We start from the raw sequence: 16,507 nt of genomic DNA, 5'->3' as shown, positions 1-16,507 counted from the left end.
GGCTTCACTATTGACTTCTACTAAACATTTAAAGAAAAACAGAAAAACTAATACCAGTTACTTCAATGTCTTCAAGAAAATTGAAAAGGATGGAATGTTTTCAAACTCTTTCTACAAATCCAGCATTACCTTGATTCCAAAACCACACAAGAACACACCAAAAGAGAAAAACTACAGGTCAATATATCCCTGATGAACATAGATTTAAAAAATCCTCAACCAAATACTAACAAATAAAACTCAACAGCATATTAAAAAGCTATCCATTATGTTCAAATGGAATTTATTCCAGGAATGAAAGGATGGTTCAACATATGCAAATCAATACATGTGAAACATTCCATAACATAATGAAGAACAAAATCCATATAATCAATTCAATAGATGCAGAAAAAGCATTTGGCAAAACTCAACATCCCTTTATAATTTTTAAAAAACTCAAAAAATTATATATAGAATGTATGTACCTCAATACAATTAAAACCGTATATAAAAATCCTAAAGCTAATATCATTCTCAATGGGGACAAGTTGAAAACTTTTCCTCTAAGATCTGAAACAAGACAATATGCCCACTTTCACTGCTTCTTTTAAACATATTACTGGAAGTTCCCGTAAGGAAGAGAAAAAAATAAAAGATATCCAAATTGGAGAGAAAAAAGTCAAATTGTTCTGATAACAGATGAAATGATTATATATGTATAAAGCCCTAAGAAGTTCACAAAAAAAAAGTTAGTACTAATAAATTAAATTTGTAAAGTTGAAGGATATAAAATCAACATATAAAATCAGTAGTACTTGTATATATGTATAGTGAACTATCTAAAAAATAATTTTAAAAAAATTTTGTTTATAATAGCTAAAAAACTATAAAGTACCTAGGAATAATTTTACCATTAAGGTGTAAAGAAACTACACTAAAAAACGACAAAACATTGATGAAAGAAATGGAAGAGGATGCAAATAAGTAAAAATATATCTGATGTATATAGATTTAAAGAATTAATATTGTTGAAATGTCCACATTACCCCAAGTTATCTACAGATGTGATGAAATATCTATCAAAATACCAGTGACTTTTTAATCCTAAAATTTGCATGGAATTACAAAAATCCTGAATAAATAAAGCAATCTTGAGCAAAAAGCAAAATAGAGGCATTACACTATGTGACTTCAAATATACTACAAAGCTCTAGTAAATAACACACTATAATATTGACATTAAAACAGACACATAAACCAATGAAACAAAACAAAGAACCCAGAAATAAATCCACATGCCTACAGCCAACTAATTTTTGACAAAGGTACCAAGAACACACAATGAGGAAAGGACAATCTCTTCAATAAATGGTGGTGGGAAAAGTGGATGTCCACATGCAGAAGAATAAAGCCTGACCCTATCTTTTACCATACACAAAATTTAACTGAAGTTGGATTAAAGACTTAAATGTAAAACCTGAAACTACTAGAAGAAAACAGGTGAAATGCTTCATAACATTGGAATGGACAAAGATCATTTTAATAAGACTTCAAAAGCATAGGCAAAAAATGACAAGTAGACAATGGGATTACATCAAAATGCAAGTCTTCTGCACTTCAAAGGAAACACGCAACAACATGAAGAGACAACCTACAAAATAGGAGAATATATTTGCAAACCATACGTCTGACAAGGGGATGATATTCAAAATATATAAGGAACTCAAACAACTCAAAAGCAAAAAAAGAAAAAATTTAACCCAAATAATCCTATTTAAAAATGGACAACAGTCCTTAACAGACATTTCTCAAAAAGACATGCAAATGGTCAACTAATATATGAAAATTGCTCAATATCACTAATCATTTCAGAAATGCATATCAAAATCATAATAACATATCACCTTACTCCAGTTAAAATGACACTAGTAAAAAGACAAAATAAATGTTGGCAAGGAAGTGGAGAAAAGGAAACCCTTAACACAATGTCAGTGGGAGTGTAAATTAGCATAGCCACTCTGGAAAGCAGTATAGAGGTTACTCAAAAAGCTAAAAATCAAACTACCGTATGATCCAGCAATCTTACTACTGCATCTATATCCAAAGAAAATGAAATCAGTTTGTCAAAAAGATAGCTGTAGTCTCATCTTTATTCCAGACTATTCACAATAGCCAATCTATGGAATCAGCCTACATATCCATTAGTAGATAAATAGATTTTAAAAATGTGATATATATACACAATGGGATACCAGTCAGCCATACAAAAAAATAAAAAATAAAATCCTGTTATTTGCAACATAAATAAATCTGGAAGACATTGTGTAAAGTAAAATAAGACAGAGTCAGAAAGGCAAATATCGTATGATCTCACTCATATGTGAACTCTAAAAAGTTAATCTCATAAAAGCAGAGAATAGAACAATCTTTAACAGAGACTGGGGAAGGGGGAATGAAAAGAAATTGATCAATGGGTACACAGTTACAATTAACTAGGAGAAATCAGTCCTGGTGTCCTATTGCACAGTAGGGTGACTATGGATAATGACGTATACTGTACATTTTAGAATAACTAAAAGAGAGAATTTCAAACATCCTGACTACAAAGATATAATAGTTTCAGGTGAAGAATATTCTAATTATCCTGATTTGACTATTGTATAACATACATATGTATTGAAACATCACATTGCACCCCACAAATGTGTGCAATTATCATGTATAATTAAAACTTTAAAGAAATGATTTTTAAAAGATGCTTTGTAAAATTTTAGTTTTTTTAATGTATTGAGACTTGTTTTGGGGTGTATCATATAGTCTATACTAGACAAAGTTCCATGTGCACTTCAGAGAAATATGTATTCTGCTGTTGTTGTGTGGGGTATGTTACAAATACCTGTTAAATATAGTTCATTTTTAGTGGTGTTTACTTCCCCTATTTCTCTATTAATCTTCTGTCTAGTTGTTCTATCAATCTTTGAAAGTGGGATATTGACATCTCCAACTATTATTATAATAAAACTATTTCTTCTTTCAATTCTGTCCATATTTGCACATGTATTTTGAAGCTTTCTTGTTTCATGCAGATATGTTTAAAATTGCTATAACTTCTTAATAGATTGACCATATAATCGATATACTACACTCCTGTCTCTTATAAAAGCTTTGTATTTAAGATCTATCTTGTCTTATATTAATAAAGTGACCCATGGTTTCTTTTATTTAATATTTACATGAAAATTTTTTCATCCTTTTGCTTTTTATCACTTTGTGTCTTTGTATCTAAAAGAATTTCTTATACATAGCATACAGTTGGATCATGTGTTTCTATCCAATCTGACAATCTTTGTCTTTGGATTGGAGATGTTAATCTATTAACATCTAAAGTAATTACTGTTGAGGAAGAATCTACTGCTGTCATTTAGCTGTTTATTTTATTTATGTCCTATATGTTTTGTCCCTAATTTCCTTAATTACTTCTTTTTCCTGTTTAGTTGATTTTTCACAGTTAATCATTCTGATTATCTTCTCATTTCCTTTCTGATATACTTTTTAGGGTTTTTGTAGCTATCATAGGATTACATTTAACATTCTAAATTTAAATCAATCTATTTTGAATTAATATCCACTTAACTTTAAAAGCATTAAAAAACTAACAAACAAACAAACAAAAATCTCTTTTCCTAAATATTTCCATTCTTTATGATGGTGTTGTCACAAATTACATCTTAATACATTGTGTGCCCAAAAACTTATACGTATAATTGGTGCATTTAAAAAAATCCTGTTGGGAATAAAATGCAAAATAAACAAATATACAATAATACTTGCTTTTGCTTGTAGTTTACCTTATTGAAGATTTTTATTCCTTTACACAGTTTTCAGTTACTATCTAATTTCCTTGCATTTCAACATGAAAGGTTCCCTCTAGTATTTCTTGAATGGCAATTCTAGTAACCATGCAATTGAATTTCCTCAAATTTTGTTTTTCAAAAAATGACTTAATTTCTCTATCATTTTGAAGGATATTTTTGCCAGGTATATAAATCTTGTTTAATTGTTGTTGGTTTTTTGGTTTTTTTTTTTTTTTTCAGCAATAGAATAAGTTATTCTACTGTCTTCTGACATCCATATATTTTTAAATTTGTTATAAATCTTATTGAGAATTGCTTATAAATAAGAAGTTGTTTCTCTCTGATTTTCATATCCTTTGTTTTTTGCTTTTAAGAATTGGATTACAATATGTCTTCATGTGGATATCTCTGAGTATATGTTTGGAGTTCATTGAGATTCTCGAATGTTTAAATTCCTATTTTTCACCAAATATACAAAAATTTTATCTTTTTTTTTTGAGATAGAGTCTCACTCTGTCACCCAAGCTGGAGTGCAGCACCACGATCTCGGCTCACTGCCGATCTCCTCCTCCCAGGTTCAAGTGATTCTCCTGCCTCAGCTTCCTGAGTGGTTGAGATTACAGGTGCACACTACCATACTAGACTAATTTTTGTAGTTTTAGTAGGATGGGGTTTCTCCATGTTGGCCAGGCTGGTCTCGAACTCCTAACTTCAGGTAATCTGCCCACCTCAGTCTCCCAACATGCTGGAATTACTGGTGTGAGCCACCATGCCTGGCCAGTTTTTTTCTAATATTCTTTACGCTCCTTCTCTTTCTTATCTTTCTCAGATATTCATCAGGCACATGTTAGTTCTTTCATAGTGTCCCACAAGACTCTTAGGCTATGTTTTATTCTTTTTTATTCCTTCTTTTTTCCTTTCAATCCCTCCCCCCAAAAATTACTAATTTTGAATGGCCTGTCTTCAAGTTTCCTAATTCTTTCTTCAACCTATTCAAGGCTGTTTTTGAACTCCTCTAGGAAATTTTTCATTTTTGTTATTGTGTTTTTCAGCTCTAAAATTCCTATTTAGTTATTTTTAGAATCTGTATTTCTTTGTTGACATCCTAATTTTGTTCATGTATTTTATTAGTTTTTAATGTATGTATTAGTTTTATCATGATTCAGTTTAATATTCTATGCTCTCTTTTATCTCATTAACCATTATTTAAAAATTATTTAAAAGCCTTTGTTAAATTAGTACATCCATTATAGAAAATAGTGTAAAGGATTTTTTTTAATTATGAATAGAACTACCAATATGATCTAGCAAAACACTCTGTTGACATTATATCCAACGGCAGTAAAATCAGCACCTTGTAGAGATATGTGCTTTCTAATGTTCATTGCAGCATTACTGACAATAATCAAGATATGAAAACAAACTAAGTGTCCATCAACAGATGAATGAAAAAACAAATTGTATGGTGCATGTGGCATGCATATATATCATACATGAAATATAATTGAAATAGTATTGAGCCTTAAAGAGAAGGAAATACTATAATTTGCAACAACATGGATAAACATGGAGAACCTTATGTTAATTGAAATGAGCCAGACCCAGAGAGAAAAAATGCTATGTAATCTCATTTATGCATAGAATCTAAAAACAAGTTGAATAAATAAAAGTAGAGGGTAGAATGATGATTACTGGGTCAGGTAGAAGAGAAGAAATGGGGAGAAGAAAAAGGGTACAAATTTGAAGTTAGGTAGTAACATGGCTTGGATGCTTTGTGCCCTCCAAATTCTATTTTTAGTTTTCTGAGTGTAAGGCCAGTTGCTTCGTCAGCAACTCTCCTGGAGTCAATCAGAGCACTCAGCTGTTGCTCGCTCCTAGCCATAAAAACCCCACACCCCAGGAAGTTGGTGCGACTTCCCTGGCCCCTTTACCCGGGACCATGGAACCTCGCCTGGGAGCTAAATAAATTGGCATTTAATTTTCTTATACTGGCCTCAGTTTCCTCATTTTAAACGCGTCAATAACCCTTACACTGAGAAACCTCCATACAGTTTTTTATAATGGCTGCACAAATTTGCCTTCCTCTCAACAGAGTGCAAGGGTGCCCTTTTTTCCACATTCTTACCAACAGCTATCTTTTATCTTTTCGATAATAACTATTCTAACAGGTATGTGATGCTATCTCCTTGTGGTTTTAATTTGTGCTTCCCTGATGATTGGATGATTGGTGATGTTTACTTTTTTATGTATTCGTTGGCCATTTGTATGTATTCTTTTGAGAAATTTCTATTTGGTTCCCCTGCTCATTTTTGATGAGATTATTTGTTTTATTTTTAGAGTTGCTTGAGTTCCTTAAACATTTTGGATATTTTCTTATCAGATACATGGCTTGCAAATATTTTGTTTCAAGTTTTAGGTGGTCTTTTCACTGTGTTAACTTTTCCCTTGTTGTGCAGAAGCTTTTTGTTTAGATGTAATCCCGTTTGGCTGTTTTTGCTTTTATTGCCTGTACTTTGGGAGTCAAATCTATACAATAATTGTTCATACCAATTTCAAGTAGTTTTTCTTCACTTTTTAAAGAAGTTTCATGGTTTCAGGCCTTAGGCTTAAGTATTGAATTTATTTTGAGATGACTTTTGTATATGGTGTGAGATAAGGTCCAATTTTTTTTCTTCTGCATCTGGATATCTTGCTTTCCTAACACCATTTAGTGAAGATATTGTCCTTTTTCTGTTGTGTATTCTAGGACCCTGTGTCAAAAACCAACTGACCACACATTCATAGGTTTATTTCTAGGCTCTCTATTCCATTCCACCTGTTGACATGGAATACAAAACAATCAAATTCATAGAAGCAGGGTGTTGAATGGTGGTTACTAGAGGCTGGATGTCTGGAGGAATTAAGAGATAATGTTCAAAGTGTACAAAGTCTGGCAGGGTGCAGGGGCTCATGCCTGTAATCCCAGCACTTTGAGGGGCTGAGGCAGGTGGATCACCTGAGGTCATGAGTTCGAGACCAGCCTGACCAACATAGAGAAACACTGTCTCTATTAAAAATACAAAATTAACTGGGCATAGTGGTGCATGCCTGTAATCCCAGCTACTTAGGAGACTAAGGTAGGAATCCATTGAACTGGGGAGGCAGAATTTGCAGTGAGCCCAGATTTCACCATTGAACTCTAGCCTGGGCGACAGAGCAAGATTCTATCTTAAAAAAAAAAAGTGTACAAAGTCTCAGACAGGAGAAATACGTTTAATTTTTTAAAAAGTATTTATTGCATGGCATGGTAAATATGGTAAATAATAGCATATTCTGCATTTCAAACTGGCTAAAGGAGTAAACTTAAAATGTTATATCTGCAAAAAATGATAATTATTTGAGGTAATAATACGTTAATTAGTTTGACTTACTTATTCTGCATTATATACATAAATTATGACATCACTTTGTCCTCCACAAATATATACAACTGTAATTTGTCAATTCATAATAAAATAATATAAAATGTCACAAATATATACAACTGTAATTTGTCAATTCATAATAAAATAATATAAAATGTGTATTCTGTACACAGCATAGAATTGGGCCACTTTTATGCAGTCTGCCAATTTTTGCCTTTTAGCTGAAGTGATTAAATCATTTGCATTTAGTATAATTAGATTTCATTAAATTATATAAAATTTGCTACATCTAAAAATGTATAAATATGCCACAAAATTATACACACACATATATATGTATATACATACCACAAAATTACACATAATAATTTAACTCAGTTTAAATTTTTCTGCTATTTGTTTTCTCTTTGGTCCATATGTTATTTGTATGTTTATTTTCCCCCCTTCCGTACCCTCTTTAAATTATTTGAGTCTGGACACAGTGGCTTAAACCTGTAATGCCAGTGGTTTGAGGGACTGAGGTGGAAAAATCACTTGATGCCAGAAGCTTGAGACCAGCCCAACCAACATAGTGTGACACTGTCTCTATAAAAACTTTAAAAATTAGTCAGGCATGCTGGGTGTAGTACTAGCTACTTGGGAGTCTGAGACAGGAGGATCTCTTGAACCCAAGAATGAGCTGTAATGAGCTATGATCTACACTCCAGCCTGGGCACCAGAGCAAAACCCTGTCTCTAAACAAATAAACAGAAGGATAGACAGATGATTGATAGATAGATAGATAGATAGATAGATAGATAAAGTTTTTAAAAAATCTCTTTAACTCTACTACTCACTTATTAACTACATTTTATTTTTCTCTTTCTTCCTTCCACCATTCCTTCCTTCTTTTCCTTCTTTTCTCCCTTTCTCTCTTTTTTCTCTCTCCTTCTTTTTTCCTTTCTTTTGCTATTCACAGTAGCAAAGTCATGAAATCAACCTAAATTCTCATCAATGGTAAATTGAACAAAGAAAACGTGATCCCTACACACTATGAAATACTATGCAGCCATAAAAAACAACAAGATTATATTCTTTGCAGCAACATGGATGGAACTGGAGACCATTATAAGCAAACTAACACACGGGCAGAGAACCAAATACCACATATTCTCACTTACAAGTAGAAGCTGAACATCAAGTACTTATGGACACAAAGAAGAAAGAAAACACCAATGCCTACTTGAGAGTAGAGAGTTGGAGGAGGGTGAGGATTAGAAAAAATTAGCTATGGAGCACTGTGCTTATTATCTGGATGATGAAATAATCTGTACACCAAGCCCTTACAACACACAATTTGCTTATATAGCAAACCTGCACGTGTACCCCTAAACCTAAAATAAAAGTTTTTTTTTAATGGAAAATATGGTGTACACACACACACCATGGAATACTACTCAGCCATAAAAAATGGTGAAATAATGTCTTTTTCAGAAACTTAGATGGAACTGCAGGCCATTATTCTAAGTGAAGTAATGAATTAGTCAAAAACCAAATACCACATATTCTCACTTTCAAGTGGGAGCTAAGCTACAGGCACAAAAAGGCATGCAGAGCAGTGTAATGAACATTGGAAACTCTGAAAGAGAGCATGTGGGAGGGAATTAAGGGTTGAAAACTACTTATTGGGTACGACGTACAATATTTGAGTGATGAATGCACTACAATTTCTGACTTCACCACTGTACAATCCTTCCATGTAACCAAAAACCACATGTACCCGTAAAACTATAAAAATTTTAAATTAAAAAAAATTAAAAAGGTCTTCAGAATTGAAAATTTTTCTTCATATAAAAATATATTTTATTTGCCTTTATTTTTGGACAATATGGTTACTAAATGGAGAATATTAAATGATATTTAAAATTTTTCCATACTTCAAGGGCATGTTTCCATCATCTTCTAGATTGCATAATTTCTGAGAAATCTACAATTGTGTTTATTTTTATTCCTCTCTAACTATATATCTTCTTTCTTTGGATACGTAAGATTTTCTCTTTATAATGGATTTTTAGTAAGTTAATTATTGTGTGCCTCGGTGTGGACTACTTTGCATTTATGTCGGTTGTTTGTCAAGCTTTTCTGTAGGCTTTTAGTTTTCATCAAGTTGGAACAAATTTTTCGTTGTTATGTCTTTAAATACTTATTCTCACTCCCACATGCTCTTCTTCTCAGGCCTCAATTACACAAATTCTAGGTTCTTTGATATTATTCCATAAGTTACAAAGGTTTTTTAAATTATTTTTATTATTTCTCCACTCTGCTTCATTTTACAGTAAAGTATATTGCTTTCACAGGCATTTTCACTTGTAACATTGAATATAGTTTATCCCTCAGTTGTACTTTAGATTTCAGAAAAAAATATATTTTCTTTTGTATTTCTGGTTGTCTCTTTTCTTATTATGTTCATGCCTGCTTTAAGATCCATAGCACATTAATATTTATAAGAGCTCTTTTAACCCAGTTATGCTGGAAGTTGCAATTTTTGGAATTGAAAAATTAGACCTTGGCAATGACCTTGAGCAGTAAAATATGAATAATTCTCACATGCTTAGCGTTCCAATAATGGAACACTAGGCATAATGAGTTAAGCTCTTCATCTGATGATATAATACTATCTGCTGTTTCTAGATCTTTTTCTAGTAACTAAGTTTTCACCTAGTTATCCAAAATTTGCTACATCTGTGCATATTTAATAATTATTTATTTATTTACTTATTATAGACAGAGTCTCATTCTGTTGCCAGGCTGGAGTGCAATGGCTCGATCTTGGCTTACTGAAACCTTCACCTCCTAGGTTCAAGTGATTCTCCTGCCTCAGCCTCTCAAGTAGCCAGGACTACAAGCAATTGCCACTGCACCCGGCTAATTTCTGTATTCCTAGTAGGGATGGGGTTTCACCATGTTGGCCACGTGGTCTCAATCTCTTGACCCATGATCCACCCACCTCAGCCTCCCAGACTGCTGGGATTACAGATGTGAGCCACCGTGCCCAGCCTATATTTGTATTTATTAATACAAATGCTGAACATTGTGAGTGCTATGTTGTTGAGAGTTCAGAATTAGCTGCATGACTATAAAGGGTGATTATGTTTGTTTTACCAGGAAATAAAGTGATCTTTTGACCATGTCAATCTATTCTGTGCCTGTTTATAGGTTTTGTAAAGGCAAGTCAACAATAGCCTTTACTCTAAGATTAATTAAGCCTTATTATTAAGTGATAATTTTGTGATCTGTCTTTATTGCTCAGTGTCTTCAAAGTGGTTTATCTCTTCTAGTCATATAGAATTAAAACATCCCCCAAGACTACATTAATTCTAGAAATTGTTTACTTTGTAGCTCCCCAGATTTTTGTGGTGTTTGTTTTGGCTGATCTCATGGAATTTCTATATTTGCATGTGGAGATTAGCATCTAGCCAAATATAAAAGAATACCACCCACAAGAACGTCTGAAACTCTTTCTGTATATATTTCTTTTCTTTGGTAATGTGTCCCACAAATGTCATCCACCTCAGCCTCCCTGAACTTTGTTCTCTGTCCATCCAACTCAGCAAGACTCTTTTATTCTGTGTAGGTTGCGCCACCCTTGGTGGGGGTCCAGGAAAAGCCTTCAAGTATAAAGCTGGGGTATTCTTAGAGCTGACCCATTGGTTTTTCTCCCTTCTGGGCAATTATGTGCCATTTCAAAACTTTCTAGCTTTTTCATGGCAAAGAATAAACCTGATCCTGATTCCTCCTTCAGGGGCCAAAGCAGAAAACTATGCTGAGGATTCTAGAATTAATTAATGTGCAAAGTAATGCCAATGGTTAGTATATTGAATGTGAAGTGTTTGTGAGATATCCACTTGAAAATAATTACAAGTAATTGGATATTTAACAATTCATGAGAGTGATTTGGGCAGGATATATATTTGGAGAATCACTTTCACGGACCTGAAAATTCATGGCAGAGGAGTAGAAATGAGAACAATTATAGTCAAGTGATGGGTGCATTATATAAATTGCTGGTGTTAATGAGTATTGAAAAGTGAAGGAATCGTGGCTACATTTTGCCAATTAAATTTTGCAAGAAGAATATGCATTTGATGATGCAGGAGATAGCAGTTTGGAAGAAAACATGCCCTTCCCAGTTATAAATCATTCAAATTAGTAACTATCTATTTTCCTTGCTTCAGATTACAGAATCCTTAAATTAAGGAGCTCATTCTTGGTTTTTATGACTATGTTGCTTTAGAGCAGCCAGGCTAGGAAAAAAACAGATGAATAAATTGAGAAAAACTAAAACCACATTCAAACTAAGCAGAACTCCAATGATATAGACGTGCACAATCCATATATAGGAATTTGAAATACTTTGGGAAAGTATAAATTATCATTGAGAATCAACTTTAAGATATAGGAAAAATATAATAACCAGCAACAGCCAAAAATCAGTGGGCTATAGACATATATCTGCCTTTCTTTCTTTGACTATTAATATAAATGTATCACTTACTAGCACTACAGATTTTCTTAGAGTCCAGACTCTATGATTAGTATGAAAATCAAGGCCAAATTATAACAGGTTAATCAAATGAAGACAACCATGTATTAAGTTAGTGTCAGAGCCTGAATTACATGGAACACATCCTTCTGACGTCTAGTCCAGGACTCTTTTCCTTGAGTAGAAATGCGCCCACAACTGGCTTCCTGCTCACTGAGCAGTTTCTCATTCTTCCTGAGTACACAGTTATGCTAAATCCCTGGCTTTACGTGAAGTTAGATGATTTCATCTGTCCTTCCAGGTCTGCATGTTAAACCCTCCCACAGAGTGCTGTTCTCTGTCTTCCCCTTTTCTACGGGCACCTATGAAACCCCAAAACAGTCCTAGGAGCCACATGTCACAGTTGCAGGGCATCTGTCAGTCTGTATCCTCTGCAACTGTGAGGTGCTTCCTTTCTTTCCTACCACTGTCATTTCTACTTTATGCAAAGGAAAACTATTGTGTTAAGTCACTGAGATTTAGGGATTTATCGTCCACAGTAGCAAGTACTGCCTTAATTAATGAAGGTCTATAACATTGTATAAAATAATCATCTGAGAACATGTTTTAAAATTAATTTTAATTGGTATTTTAAGTTCCAGGGTACATGTGTAGAATGTACAGGCTTGTTACATAGGTAAACAGGTGCCATGGTGGTTTGCTGCACCTATCAACCCATTGCCAAGGTATTAAGCCAGCATGCATTAGCTATTTTTCCTAGCGCTTTCTATTACAAAGACACATGCACACGTATGTTCATTGCAGCACTATTCACAATAGCAAAGACATAGAATCAACCCAAATGTCCATCAATGATAGACTGTATAAAGAAAATGTGGTTCATATATACCATGGAATACTATATAGCCATAAAAAGAAACAAGATTATGTCCTTTGCAGGGACATGGATGAATCTGGAAGCCATTATCCTCAAAAAACTAACACAGGAACAGAAAACCAAACACAGCATGTTCTCACTTATAAATGAAAGAATGTTTTAATAGGCTATGAATAGATGCCACTGGACACAGATGTAAAGAAGGGCAGACTCATAAGAAACACTCTTCTTCGCTTTCCCCTCATGCCTATCTAAATTAAAGGGAGATGAGCTCAGTAAGGGATGGTTTTTCTACAATCTAGGGTAAAATCTGTAATCTTCAGTAAGTACACAGGGGGTGCTAATATTGGAATAGAAAGCTAAGTCAAAAACTATACAGGAAAGCATAAGTTTGGACTTGGAAGGAAAGGCCCTGGGGGAAACAGACAAGGACAAGCAAAAGTGTAAATGTGATAGGAGGGGTGAACTAAATGATTTCTCTTACAAAAGAGAAGTTACCAGGGTCTTAAACTTTTCTTGATGAGCTATATGAGGCATGGTACACAGGAGGGATTTGTTTCATTGTCCCATTCTAGAGAAAAGATACCTGTAACATAATTTGATGTTATGATAGTGTCATAACACTATCTCCTTTCTTCTGAAAACAGCCTTTGAGATCTAGTATCCATCATCTTAGCCCATTATAAAATGAGCCATCTATTCTCATTAGCAACCAGTCCTAGTCACTCAATACCACCCAAGGAAGCCGCTTAAGACAAACTACAGAAAAGGATGGTATGAACTGAGCTACCACGTTCATTTTTCCTTGTATTGGAATTTGCTCACCTAATTTCATTGTCTCCCCTAACACAGCAATCTATTTGGGTTCATTGACTGGTCTGGATTTACACAGGATATTTGAAAGATAAAGGTCAGGTACACAGCAGACTGCTAGAATCGCATTTATTAACCACAGTCTCCCTGCACCCCCAGCCCCCATGGCCTCACTGACTTTTTGCATCATCAGTGTTATCTGGAGCATGAGAGCAGTAAATTTAATGTGGCAGAACATGAAACAAGAGCCAAGAATCAAGCCATAGATTAGTGATAGACGATGCCAAGTTCAACCTTATTAGCCTTTGAAAAACCACACTGCTCTGCCAAAGCCAGTTTCTAAACCTTGTTATATACAGAGCACCTAGATGGTCCAATTGCTGCCGGTTTTAATCAGAGGATGACAAAGAGGCAATTAGATGTGGCTTGGAGATGAAGATGAAGTCCTTCCTCCAGGGGATTTGCTGCTGGCTGAGATTCCAGCCTAAGAAGCTTTAAAAATTCTATCTTGACTCTCAGCCTCGAGCCTTGCTAATTTTATACCACCAGCCTTCAGACTTTTATTTTTTTTAAAGATTCACATGTATGTATTCATAAAGCAAGGCATCTTCAAGAAAGAAAATGTCAAAAGTAGCTCCGGTGTGAAGAAGGGAGCTGCTTGTTCTCCATTAGCTTCATCAAACTGTAACTTTGACTGCTGCCCTTCGAGGAAAGGCTCCTCTTAGGAGGTAAACAATAGATGTAGCAAGGACCTATCACAGGACGCAGGCTCTGTGCAATATGGACAGTGTTCAGCCATTACCACCATGGTGTCTGGACTCAATTTGATGATCTTTCTCTGGATTAGTACTGTGAGAAGTGGCAAACTATTTAAGGGGTCAGAGGAAGATGTTGGGAGATCCTGAGGACTGGCTCAATATTATAAAGCCCGAAAGCTGAAGAAACAAGGAGGGTTACCCAATATGCCAAAAGGCAGCATAATTGAGGTAGATCACGAAACGAATTCTCTAGAAGACTAGAACATGCCTTGCAGCAAGATAATATTGTGTCTCAAGTCCATGAGGCGAGGAGGGGCTGGAAAGGCAATATTTATACAGAATTCAAAATTAATTGCATCTAACACCTGATTCTATTTTATTTCCTATCCAAACGATCCTCTTAATACTAGCTTAAAAACAGTACTGGATAAACAAAAATTTTGTCCTCGCCGCATATTGGATGCTGTGGAGCAACTAAAGTGAGAAAGATAAAGTCATTAGGTGATAGGAATAGAAGAAACTCAAGGGCAAATCATACACAGATGTTCAAAATCATACATCAGAACTGCATGTTCGGATGTTAGGAGCAGAACCAGAGAAGAAAGAAGCCTAGAATATTCAAAGAACAAGGGGACCCTGGTGCAGTGCTTGGAGTTAATGAGTTAATATGGGCTTCCTGGAGCGGCAGCATTTGCATCACCTGAGGGGCTGCTTAAGGTGCAGAAACTTGGGCTCAACTCTACTTGCCAAGGCAGACTAAAATGCAGTCTGTTTTAAAGGGCTATTAGGATTTGGCAGTCACAGCACTTAGGATCTGCATCAGAAGGAGCTCAGCCAGTCTGACCTCATAAGCAAGGGAAGACAGCAGTCTTTGCCTTTAGGCCAAAAAACTATAGTTTTAGAAAAGAAAATGGGTTGCCCTGCTGGACAAGACTTAAGGTTTGAGATAGAAGCAGAGTTTTGGTAAAGAGAAACCAAGAAAAACTGTCCTGCTCAGGCGGAATTACATTCAAGAGTGTATGCCTTTCCCACACAGCCTGTCCCAAGCTGCCTGCTCCGGGTCTGCACAACCTGAAGGGAATCCTCCTTGTCCACATGACTCAATCCCTTGTGAAGAACCACAGCCAGCTGTGGGGAAACAGGCCTACACAGCTCCAAAGATAACCAGGGCCAGCTGTCTTTACCAATTTACAGTCATAAAAAGACAACCAAATTTCATCGCATGTGAGTAAAGTAAGCATTGTAAAAAGAATTTATAATGAAGACACCTAACAACTACCGTGGCATGGACTGTAAAAGCGTGAAACTCTGCTAGCCAGAAACATGCGGAATGGCCACACTGGGGCCAAACAGCTGAGTGTTATTTACAACCTTGGAATTGAACAGCCAAATTCAGTGCCGCTCAACATTCAGCCTGCATCAGAATCACCCAGCGAGATGGTTAGAACACAAATTGCTGGATCCTGTGCCAGAGACCCTAATTCCATAGGTAGGGGAAATTTGCATTTCTCTCAGAGTCCCAGCTGAGACTGGTGCTGTGGGCCCAAGGAGGTCATATTGAGAAAGAACCACTGGCCAAGGGATAAAGCTGAGAATTGGCCCAGCAGCAAAAATAGTAATTATTCAGGAGATAGATGGACGTTTAAAAAAATGGATCAGGGCTGGAGACAAAATAAAGCCTGTTTCAACTTTAAAATAAGCAGTAGCTGTAAAAATAAATAGTAAACAACAAATGAATATAAAGTATTTTTGCCAAGTAAGTGGTTTAAAAAAAAACCAAATATCTGAACAATAAATTAGACACAAAGAAAACTAAATTGGTGACCTAAGAGAGAAAACTTAGGCATTTTCTCATAATATGCAACACCAATGCAAAACTATAGAATATGTAAGATAAAAAGCTGAAAGATGTACAGACCATTCCAGGGGATCAAAAGTTATATGACATAAAAATAGAGACAGGGGCCAAGTTCAGTGACTCACACCTGTAATCCCAGCACTTTGGGAGGCCGAGGCAGGCAGATCACGAGGTCAGGAGTTCGAGACCAGCCTGGCCAACATGATGAAACCCTGTCTCTACTAAAAATGCAAAAAGAATGCTGGGCATGGTAGTGAGCACCTGTAATCCCAGCTACTCGGGAGGCTGAGGCAGGAGAATTGGTTGAACCCAGGGGGCGGAGGTTCAGTGAGCCAAGATCGCACCATTGCAGTCCAGCCTGGGAGACAGGGCAAGACCCTGTCTCCAAAAAAAAAAAAAAAAAGAGAAAAAGAGAAATAAGTTTTAAAAGAAAATAAGT

The 16,507-nt window shown here is 35.3% G+C and overlaps 1 long non-coding RNA gene across 1 annotated transcript; it reads right to left on the bottom strand.

The window, feature by feature from the left end:
• Positions 1–283: 283 nt before the first annotated feature.
• Positions 284–16,282, bottom strand: LOC116538552. Its single transcript, XR_004263683.1, has 4 exons — positions 16,270–16,282; positions 8,116–8,124; positions 3,612–3,615; positions 284–408 (listed from the first exon to the last, which is right to left on the bottom strand). It is a non-coding gene; the product is annotated as an uncharacterized LOC116538552 (long non-coding RNA).
• Positions 16,283–16,507: the final 225 nt, after the last annotated feature.

The sequence above is a fragment of the Sapajus apella genome, unplaced genomic scaffold (assembly GCF_009761245.1).
Source record: "Sapajus apella isolate SASKATOON/1434 unplaced genomic scaffold, GSC_monkey_1.0 scaffold120, whole genome shotgun sequence".
Lineage (NCBI taxonomy): Eukaryota > Metazoa > Chordata > Mammalia > Primates > Cebidae > Sapajus > Sapajus apella.
The sequence above is the reverse complement of the archived record's forward strand: the minus strand, read 5'-3'. Positions and strand labels throughout refer to the sequence as shown.